Raw genomic sequence first — 12,002 nt, forward strand, 5'->3', positions numbered from 1 at the left:
TCCTCATCGAAGCTTTCCCACACAGTGTAAGTCTGGATTGCATCTCTTCTTCTCCAGTTCCTCTATTACATACTACCCCTCCGGTGTGGCACTTGCCAAAATCTGCCCTGTCATACACGTGTTTGAGTGATGCTTTCACTGGAGATGGGGGGCCGTGTGGTAATGCAATTATATGCTTCTGGTTATGAGTACATGCCTTGCGTATAGTTATACTCAAGTATAGTTATACTCAAGAAATGCTTATTGAGATCAGTTAAATAATAGAGTTTACTTGGACACCAACAAAGAACAAATACAGATTGCTTTCTTAATAATTTAGAACTAAACCATTAGATAAGAAAGTCACATTTATCCTACTCTACAAAATAACTGGCTTTAAAAAAAAAAAACAACTCTGCAACAGCCCATATTTTTACTACGTTTTATGGAAATTAAATTACAATCAATTAAATTAAAGTTCATCAATACGTATTACTTAATGGAGCCTGCAGTGAATCCGTTTGTACATGAAGTACCTGGTAATGGGAATAATTACCTCCTGTATAACTTTTTCTAATATTTCTCTTCACATTTAATTGAAATAATCTGTATTTTCCCCTATTCTTTTAAGAACTCGACCGCAGTGTAGATCGTATTTTTCTTTCTTTTTTTTTTTTTAAGATTTTATTTATTTATTTGACAGAGACAGCCAGCGGGAGAGGGAACACAAGCAGGGGGAGTGGGAGAGGAAGAAGCAGGCTCCCAGGGGAGGAGCCTGATGTGGGGCTCGATCCCAGAACGCTGGGATCATGCCCTGAGCCGAAGGCAGACGCTCAACGACTGTGCCACCCAGGCGCCCCATCGTATTTTTCGAGTGGGCATGTAATGGACACAACAGGACTCTCTTAATTTGATGAAATTCTGTCCTTTAAAAACTAACAATCGTAACTATCATGATATGTAGGAATCTCTAATCAAAAACTCTACAAATAACAAATGATTATATAGAATTCTTGATATCAATGAAAAAACAAAAGGCTTAGAATTCTAGAACCTGGCATACAGTCCTTGGTCAGCTACTTACTAGCTGTAAATTTGGACACATAACTTATTGTGGGTAGTTTTCACATCTAAAAAAATGACAACTATTTCACAGGGTAACTGAGAGGACCAAGTGAGATTTTGTATGTCAATATGCATTGCCAATTTTAAGCTTTATGTAAACATCGTTACCGTTATTTAACAAGGAATATGTTTATATATGTCCTCCCCCTCATGATTAGTACAAAAATGCCAATACATTATCTTCTTTAATTTCGTAGTTATTAATATTAACTTTGGTACCTTAATGCATAGATGAAATGCCCTCTAACAATGCCTATAAGACTTAGTGGAATAGAGATTAAAAGATCTCAAGAAAGGGGCGCTTGGGTGGCTCAGTCGGGTAAGAGTCCAGCTCTTGATTTCGACTCAGGTCATGATCTCAGGGTCATAGGATCAAGCCCTGCAGTGGGCTCTGCCCTGAGCGGGGAGCCTCCTTGAGATTCTCTCCCTCTCCCTCTGCCCCTTCCCCCATTCATGTGTATGTGCACACGCGTGCATACTCTCTTTCAAATAAATCTTTAGAAAAAAGAAGATCTCAAGAGATTAAACTGAAAAATCACAGTTGAAAGGCTTCAGAAACAGCCCACGGCTAGTAATTAAAGGTCTTTATGAGTCATTGTGATTTATTTACAAGTGATAATACATTGCTGTATGCATAACCCATGTGTCGCAGACTTCTAACACAAATGTGACTTTTTTTTTCTATTTTCTGTGTTACCACAGGCAATAATTTTGCTAAACTCTCTAACACTTTACAGCAAGAATCTTCTTTTCTCCAATGTCCAATAACACTTTCTACTGTCTGCCCAACAATTCCCTGTCTCCCTGAGGTGTTTGCAGCTTTTACTAACAGTCTCCTGAAGGCCCATTCAGATCTCGTCTAATCCAGTCTCGAAGCCAATGTCATGTTTCTGTCATGGAGGCTCCCCAGTTGCAGGTTCCATGTTTCTCTACCTCATACTATTACATAGCAACTGTTCCAACCCATATTGGTCTAGTTGTTTTACTGGCTTAAAACAACTGCTTTATTCCATTCACGTATTCTGTGGGAAAGGAATTCAGACAGGGCTCAATAAGAATAGAGTGATGACTCTTCTCTGCTTCATGATGTCTGGGGCCTCAACTTCAAGGACTCAGAAATTGGGGGTTCTTAATGATTGGGTACGAGAGTCATCTGGAAGGATACGCATTCATCGATCTCATGGTTGTTGCTGACTTTTGGAGGAGTCCTCAGCTGAAGACAAATGACAGGAAAACAGCTGGTCTTACCGTGCACATATGGTGCGCGATTCTCTCTTCACCCAATGAGTTCTACATGCTTCAGCAGCCCCTTCAGTGTGGTCAGCACCACCCAGGAGAGGCAGCCAGAGTTCAGCTAATGAGAGTCACAGTTAATCCCTGGATTTTCTTTTAGGTCAGTTCTTCCTCAGATGATTCTAAAGCTAGTGGTATTTCAATATTACAAGGGGAAAACATCTTTATAGTATTATTCTTTTAAGAAAGTCATTAATCAACAAAATCTAAGATTTTATTATGTCAGATTTAAATGTGGTTGGGTCTAAGAGGTTTAACACTTGCTTAATTCTTGCCAATTCTCCTTTGCTTATGTATATAGTTCACTTATATTTTCAATCTTTTAAGAGGAGTTTTTCCTTCTTTCTAAATAGCCTATCTTTAAATGGAGATACTGAATTTCAGAGAGATTAAATAACTTGCCTATAGTCATATAATAACTGGTCTACTCAGGATCCTTAGCTACATCTGTTTTCATATTATGTGATAGATTTATTTATGTTGTACAATTTTTTCCTTTTCTACTGTAGTTCTCCTTCTCTGGTTTATCATTTTTATTGACAACTAGATAGCAAACTAATGACCTGGGTCGTCAATACATGTTATTATTACTTATTATTCATCACTGTGATGCTGTCATAAAAGCCTGAGAGAGATTGATGAAAACTGACCCTGATTCTCTCTTCAGATTTAGTTATAGTTGGATCACATTTGAAAAAACTACACTGTGAGAGATTTAGGGCCCACAGTCTTTGAAAGGAAGCAGTAAAGAAAATGGTTGGGTAGGTAGGTATTTTGCTTAACAGTGTTATATTCAAAATAATTTCCCATTGATACTTGTTGACATTCTCAGAATATTTTTGAAAAAATTAAAGATGTTTGGGAAAATTTGGGAATCAAGATAAGGAGTGGATTTATTAGAATAGGACTTTGTACATTTAATGGGCTGTATGATTTTATAGCATGTAAGCAGGCATTTAATGTACCTTTTCACAGAGCTGAAGGTCTAAAACATCATCTTTGTATGGATGTGTAACTCGGAAGAGACAATACTAAGAATTTTGAACATTTTTCTAAGGACAGTGGGAAGCTACTAAGGATTTTAAACAGGGCAGAAGCATCAAAAATTTTTAGAGAATTTTGACTGTGGGGAGAGAATGAAGTGAATAGGGTATGGATAGAGTAGACAAAAAGTGGGAATCAAATATGGATCAATTACAGTGGTCCAGATGAGCAATAATTGTGATTTGGATATAGATGATGGGAAAGGGTTAGAGGGAATAGAAATAATTTACAGAATCAATAGTACTCAGTGACTGATTAGGGGTATAGGATACGAGAGAAGTAAGTGTCAAGAATGACTGCAAGGTTTCAGACATGCAACTGGGTATGAGGTGATGCCATTTACTAAAATAGAGATCATAACGAGAAGAACAAGTTTGGATGCTAGGAGTCAATATCATGAGTTCAATTTTAGGTATATAAAATAAAAGATGCTGGGGTGCCTGGGTGGCTCAGTTGGCTAAACGTCCAACTCTTTATATCGGCTCAGGTCATGATCTCAGGGCCATGACATCAAGCCATGTGTTGGGTGTGCTCAGTGTGGAGTCTGCTTGAGATTCTCTCCCTCTCCCTCTGCCCCTCCCCCCACTTGTGCACACACACTTTCTCTCTTCCAATAAATAAATGAATGAATAAAATCTTTATATACATATATATATTTATATACATATATATTTATATACATATATATATTTATATACATATATATATTTATATACATACATATATATATATATATATAGCCTGTGAGGCATGCAGTTTTGCAGGGATTTATAATAGTTCATATTGCACCAGACTTTTCTATCTTCTTCCATTCTTCGTTGAGCATTTCTCTTCACTGTATCATGCTGGCTTAACCTACATTAATCCACGCTGTATTACTCTGCTTTAATAGGTCAAAGCATGAAAATATCAGTGTATACTCCTATAAAAAGCAAAGTGCTGAGTCTGGTAATATTCAGATAGTGACGAAGAAATGACCCAAGTTAACTTTCCTAAGACCTACAGATGAATCCTACTAGGTCAGCCTTCTAGCCAAGCCTAACAAGGGGAAGAATATGCAGGAAAAAAAAATGTCTGGGATGGGTTACCGGATTCAGGACCATAGCAACTAGGAGGATGGTAGTAAGAGAGGTTCCTCTGCTTCACATGAGTACATTCCTGTGTTACAGAGCTGCTATGACTGTGGCTAATAGCTTCTTTTCTCCCCTTCACATTTCCGCTTTGTCTCAAAGCCTTCTGATGGCCTTCTTTCTCATTCAGAGGAAAGGCCAGCTTCTTATTAAGACCTAAAGACTCCATGGAGTCTGGCCGCTCCCTGTCAGTTTACGATAATGCCCTCCACCACTTCTTTCATTCATTTCACTACATGGACAGAAACGTCCTTGATGTTCCTCAAATTAGCCAAGCTTGCACCTGTTTCTGGGCCTTTGTATTTGCTGTTTTCTCTGCCTAGCACACTCTTCCCCTCCTGCGTGGCTACCTCCTAACACCTCCACTCCATCTCCCTCATGGGAATGGGGCCTCCTTACTCTATACACTTGTCTGCTTGTTCACTGTCCTATCACTTATCACAACCTGATGTATATTTACTTCTTTGGTTTTTCTCTCCCCTCTGCCCACTCACCCGATCTAGAATGTAAGCTCCTTTAGGGGAAGAACTTGTTTTGTTCACAACTGTATTTCCAGTTCAGAGAACAGATCCTAGCACAAAGCAGGCGCCCGATAGATATGGGTTGAGTGAGTTTTTAATACTGGGTGAGCAGATTGCTGGAAACTGCGAAGATGTGGCAGCGGACCTGAAAACCGCTGCCTGCCCATTATGATTGATAGAGTTCTTTCTGTGTATTGTGTCAGTAATTGTCACACAGAAGTTTCATTTTTTACATGGTTAATCATTTTTAAAATTTTCTTTATGTTTCTGGGCCCTAAGTTTCATTGATTTTTTTTTTAATGTCGTTGCAAAAGTTTGTGAGTTGGTTTTGACCCAATAGGCATATTTTTGATTTTTTTAGTAGCCCATTCAGTCCCCCATTTTCACTCTTTGTGTCCTCGGTATTCATGCCCCATTACTGTACATACCGTACCCTATAAATAAAAATCCACCGACCTAAAGAAAGCGGTTATTTGGAAAAGTCTTTGTCAACTGATTTGTGTAATTCTAATAATCACCAGCAGATGGCGCAATTGTAACAGCATCTTGACTCATTTTCAGCTTGCCGGGAGGAGCACAACACTGTTAGAGAAATGCCAAAATTCTCCGGAAGTGAAAATTTCTGGATTTTAGCCGTTTCAGTGCCAAGGTAAGGGACATCGTTCATGCTATTTCTTGTACATAGTGATAACTACTGAGTGTGTGTCTCATGTGTGACCCAGAGCAAGTCTCTCATTTTCTCAAATGTTGTGGAATTGACTACTCAGGGCTCATCTTACATGAGCTTAAGGAAATGTCAATTGTAGTGGGGGCTCCTTGCTGGTTCACTATTTACATAGGGTCTTCATCTTTAAATAATGTCTGTGTATGGTCATTTGAGCTGCTTCTACTTTAAAACTTTTAATTTGTGCCCCTCTGTTGAGATGCTTTTCGGCAAAATCGTATACTAAAAGTAACTAAAAGTAGAAGATATTTGTAAAATTTGCCTTGAAATAAAAGAGACTGCGGAGCATGAGAGAAGCCATGGTCTCTTAAGAGAGAACAAAATTGTGATTCTGACTTCGTTGCTTTCTAACTATTTGACTTTAGGCAAAATACTTAGCTTCTCCAACTCTCAATTTCCTCATTTATAAAATGTCAATAAAGAAACCCATTTTTCAGAGTGGTTGCAAGCATTAATACTCAGGGAACTATTACTACATTAGTTGTTGTCTTTTTTTTTTTTTTTAAACAAATGTTTGTTATACAGAGCACTGTACATTAACCCAGGAGCCCCAAACTCACATTAGAACAACATATTTGAGAAGTCCGTGTATTGGGAAGTTTTTATGAAGGATCAGAGAGATGTATTTTGGATGGGCTTAGAAGGGAGGAATTATTGTTGAATTAAACAGAGGGATCTGGTTTAGGGGGGAAAAAAGATGCCAATGAGTAAGACCTCCATGCTTGTTAGCAGCAGCTGCATGCTATGATTTGGGTGATATCTCAATTGTTGTGGCCAGTCTGGCAAATCAACTGTCTAGATAGGCCAAGGACTCAAAAAAAAAAGATCAAAAGGACTTGGGAATCACCAAAAGATCGCTTAGAGTTCATACACGTCATTTGTGTGAATCCTCCTGGTTGCACAGGTGAATCGAAAGTACTAAATGATCTGGTTTATGAGCTCCAAAAATATGACATGCAATCAAGAATGAAAGGACAAATAAAAGCTCCGAGAGACAGATATCTTGATGCCACAACAGGGAAGTGCTTTCAACCTGAAACTAAGGGAGAAAACACAAATAAAATCTAAAGATTAGTGGCAAGAAACCTCAAATCCTATGCTTCACAGCTGCTTAAGTCCTGCCTGTGGGATTCGCCCTGGGAGCCTCATTGCGTAACAGCACAAGACAACCACTGATGTTCAGGGGCATGACTCTGGTTTGAGCAGTATGCGTACCTTTTGGAAATATTCCCATTAAAACAGCCTTTAGGATTTTAAGTGGTAAACTTCATTTATTTGGTAATTCAGCTTAATGAAACAGATCAATCTTCTCCTGGTTCTGAATTTTAAATGGTTTCTGATTTATAGAAATAATTCTTGCAGAAAGGTGCCATAGATTTTTAATTAACAGATTTAAGCCTTCTGATCCACTCACGTTTATATTAATCTAATGTTTACTAAGTTTATTTTATATGTGAGACACTGTCAGAATGTACTCAGGGGTCTGATCTCTCATTTTTAACAATCTTTTTTCCTTGAGAAGAAAAATGGTATGAATGTAGACACAATGTAGGCAGGACTCTGCTGTATTTTTCTACACTTTGGGACAACTACTTAGAGCAAGCTGAAAGCACAAATTAGCTGACAAATCCCTTTATCCCTTAACTTCTCTTTCATAATTGATGCAACAAATGAGAAAATTTGAATGTAACATATTGTAAATCTGTGGCTTATAAGACATACAAAAAGAGATGAAGGAACTATTTACCCAATGAAAACAAATATGTAAATAAGTATTTTTTCTAAGTGGATATTATCAAAGGTAGGTGATAAATAACTTTTTAATAAAAGTGTATGAAAATGCTAATCCTTTTTAATGGGCTTAAACTTCCAGTTTCAAGTATCTGTAATTCCTCACTGGGAATGAATGACAATATCCAAGGCTAAATACGTTCATTTGAAAACAAGAAGAATTCTATTTAGATAACACATGAAAATATAAATCCAAATTCAGCCTGAGAGTTTTTTCCTTCTTCTTGTTTCTATACTTAATGGTGACTCTTAATTTGTGGGGAGTTTAAGAATAGACTCAGTTATCATGTTGAGAAATACATTTGTCACTGTCTTCTCCTTTGTTGACTTTCATTTTCCTCAAAACGTTTTTGTGGTTAGAGCAGAGCTGAGTTCTCTAAGTCTCAAAATATATATTTTTAATGATGAGAAACTAAGGAGAATTCTCTAAGTCAGTGAGCACTTGATGAACATAGAATCAGATAGACTCTACGTCAGTACACTCAATGGTATTTGTACATCTCCAAAAAGCAAGTCTTCTGTTGAGATGTATGTGAGAAGCTGATGGCTATTGCTTTCAGAATCCAATTCATTCCATTAATGCTCTCAACAATCTTACGTATTGCAGTCATCTTTTTACAAATGATTAACTATCATACAAGCAATTTGAGTTTGCCTTTTCCAAAATCGCCCAGGTGGTAAATGATCAAGGTGGGATTTAAATTCTTTTGAGTGATTTCGAGGCCCGTGCACTTTCTACAAGGACTGTTTGATTCCTTGTAATACCGAACTGCTTCTTAAATTGAACATGAGTATAATAAAGCTCCATTGCATTTACGTATGACCTTCGGTGCCCTGCATCAACCCTAGGGAGAAGCTAATTAGATAGTTGGCCTTTCTACATTTCTTTCCAACACATCTCCCCCGTCTTGCTGCCCACCCAAGTATTCAGTTAATAACTCCTGTTTCCAGCTAGTTGCCCATTATTAGCTCTATCCCTTCCTCTTTTGTGTTTGTTTGTTTAACACATCCAGTAATTTTTAAAATTGCCTGTAAGTGCTATTTTGTTAAAAATTGACTTTATTTTTTTAGAGCAGTTTTAGGTTCACAGAAAAATTGAGTGGATACAGAAGTTTCCTGCCCCCACTCATGCATAGCCTCCCCCATTATTGACATCTCACACCAGAGTATACATTCGTTACAGTTGATGAGCCTACATCGGCACATCATTATCACCTGAAGTCCACAGTGGAGGGTTCAGTCTCGTTGTTGTATATCCTATGGGTTTGGACAAATGTGTAATGGCATGTATCTCTATCATAGTTTCACACAGAGACTTTTCACTGCCTTACCAATGCTTTGTATCTCACACACCCATCCTTCCTCTCCCCCATCTCTAATCCCTGGTAACCACTGGTCTTTCTACTATCTCCGTAGTCTTGCCTTTTCCAGAATGTCATATATCCCTTCCTCATTTTATCCACTTTATATTGCACTAAACTCACCCCCCCCCCCCCCGCACCAAAATTTGGGACACAATGGCATTTCAGAGATGGAGAAGTTTTTGGACAGAAGAGCCTTCTTCTTTGCCTGTGAGACAGCTAAACCGTGTTAAGCACGACACCTGTCACTTTATATATATTTATACATTAAAACTAATAATCTGTGAGGAATCATTTAAGATTCCTTTTATTAAGGAAACAAATATCTGGCAATTAAAAATATTACCCCCGAGATGATGTCAGTGGCTTAAATTATGAATAACATCACAATGTTTGTCTCAAATTTTCTTGTATGATCTAGTTTTATTTTTTAAAGAATGTTTAGATTGTATCTTAAGTCCACATGCAATATATTGATATTGCCTAATTTTTGTTATTATCTACACTTTAAAAAAGATCCCCAAAGCTTGAGAACTCTTTTTGTGAGTGCCACATTGAGAACAGAAGACCCAACTCTTTATGGCTACCTTACGTACTAGAAAATTTAATCATTTATCATGTTTGTTATTTGTGTTCTCTGGTAGAATATAAACTTCATGAGGACAGTAATTCTCACTTGTTTCATTTATCACAATAAGCTCCAGTCCTAGTCCAGCGTCTGGTGCATACATTCTCCGTGACTATTTGTTGAGTGAGTGGATTTCCCTTGCTTCCTTCAGCTATTTCCCATTATGACCCATTTTCTCGATATTTTGCCATACTGTCTTTTATTCTCTGGCAATACTTTAGTTTGCCAATCATCTTTTTCAGATGTGGATACCTTGGTAAATAATGTCTAAGCTCATAGAATTAGCACAAATGTGTCATTAGTGTATCCATGAAGCCTCTGCATTGAGAGTTTGTGTTCTGTTTATATTTAAAATCCTTTTCTGTTGTTAGCTGCACTTTGACCACAGATGGAATGGGAGCACACAGTGGATGGAATTACTCAAATAGATTTTGCAATCACCATTACGATAGCTTGAATGATTGCTTTTGGCTTAAAAGTTTGAGGCATTGTAACTATTTATATCAATGATTTACTTTAACTTGAAGAATACTTGGGGCCTTCAACTATGAACAGAAAGAGGTGACAGTCAAAGCTGCAAATCATCTGATCCCAAGAATACACCACTTTATATTTGCCCTTCAGCTTTCTTAGTTTACTCCTTAAATATTAGAGCATAGTTTGTATAAGTGGTCATTTTGACTGTGTGTTTAATAACTGGAAATGCCTCTTAGCAACACTTGAATCATGAATCTGGAGAAATCAGTAGGATATATGACCATTTATGTGAAAATGCTGCTCCATTTCATCTCATTTCTGGTCCTCAAATGCTCCAGGACCATCATCTGTTGCAAAACCTTTGTAAAACATAGTTTGTTTCAGGGGCGCCTGGGTGGCTCAGTTGGTTAAAAGTCTCCCTTCGGCTCAGGTCATGATCTCGGGGTCCTGGGATTGAGCCCCACATGTGGCTTCCTGCTCAGCAGAGAATCTGCTTCTCCCTCTGCCCCTCCCTCTTTCTCTCTCTTAAATAAATAATCTTTAAAAGAAAAACATAGTTTGTTTCTCTAGTAATTGAATAAGAACAGAACTTCAGTGTAATAAACGTTTACACAAAAGATGAAATTTATGAATTGGACTGAACTAAAGAGCATTTAACTCTCCTTTGCACTGGCATTTCAGAAATTACTTCGATGTCTTTATAACTTTTTTTTTAAGATTTTATTTATTTATTCGACAGAGATAGAGACAGCCAGCGAGAGAGGGAACACAAGCAGGGGGAGTGGGAGAGGAAGAAGCAGGCTCATAGTGGAAGAGCCTGATGTGGGGCTCGATCCCACAACGCCGGGATCACGCCCTGAGCCGAAGGCAGATGCTTAACCGCTGTGCCACCCAGGCGCCCCATGATGTCTTTATAACTTTTTAATCAAATTATCATTGGACTTTTATTTTTTGCCTATGGTGTTTGCAGTTTGGTACCTAAACTGCTTATATCCTATAAAGTGAATATCACTTAGGATCCTGAGCTACTTAGCCATCTCTAATTACCAACTCTTTGCTGAAAACTTGAAAATCTGTATTTTTAAGCTCTTTTACTTTTAAAAGTCTTTGTTTTAAAATGAAAAATTTTGTATTATGAACATATGACTTCAATTCTTTATTTTTGCCAATACAAAAATCAAAAAAGAATATTTATTAAATTTTGGACACATAGTCTCAATATAGTTTGGCCTCAGCACAAAATAATAAGATTTATAAGCTTCAAAATGAAATCAATTTATTTTAACCCACCCTTTCTAACCCTCACTCTAAAAGAAGTTTAGAAAATGAGAGAAATAAAAAGACCCAAGGAGCTTTAAACTAAACAAAAAATAAAAATAAAAAATCCTTACACTTGGATATGTCAAAAATTTCCCTTTTCTACCCAGTCTTACCATACCTCCAAATGCTTTCTCTTTAAGACCTACAAAAATTCCAAAAAAAAAAAAAGTTAAAGCAACTTTTATTTACTATCAGGAAAAGTAAAGCATTCACACTTCTCTGTAATCCAATTTTGGAGAGCTAATTAGATCATGATGTTTGACCTAATGCAATTATTCTTCTCTTCTCTCCAACCAAACTCCACTTATATTTTGGATAAATCTGTTTAAGAGTTTATTTTTTAAGAGCGGTGTCGATTTACCACAGAATCGAGAGGGAGGTACAGAGATTTCCCATATACCCTCATCCCTACATATGTATAGCTTCCCCCATTATTAGCACCCCCACCAGAATACTTTTTTTTTTTTCTTAACCAAAGATGAACCTACATTAACACATCAGAATCACTCAAAGTCCATAGCTTATCTTAGGGTTCACTCCTGGTGTTCTACATTCTGTGGATCTGGACGAATACATAATAATATATATCCATCATTATAAAACCACACA

The 12,002-nt window shown here is 37.3% G+C and overlaps 1 protein-coding gene across 1 annotated transcript in view; it reads left to right on the plus strand.

The window, feature by feature from the left end:
• The first annotated feature begins 5,656 nt into the window (after nt 1-5,656).
• Nucleotides 5,657-12,002, plus strand: part of LOC121101654 (oxidation resistance protein 1-like) — a 485,929-nt gene continuing 479,583 nt past the window's right edge. Inside the window, exon 1 of the mRNA XM_040625572.1 lies at nt 5,657-5,741. The gene's annotated coding sequence lies outside the window, so the exon portion shown is untranslated. The remainder of the gene's footprint in view (nt 5,742-12,002) is intronic.

Source organism: Ursus maritimus, unplaced genomic scaffold, assembly GCF_017311325.1.
Source record: "Ursus maritimus isolate PB19 unplaced genomic scaffold, ASM1731132v1 scaffold_9, whole genome shotgun sequence".
Classification (NCBI taxonomy): domain Eukaryota; kingdom Metazoa; phylum Chordata; class Mammalia; order Carnivora; family Ursidae; genus Ursus; species Ursus maritimus.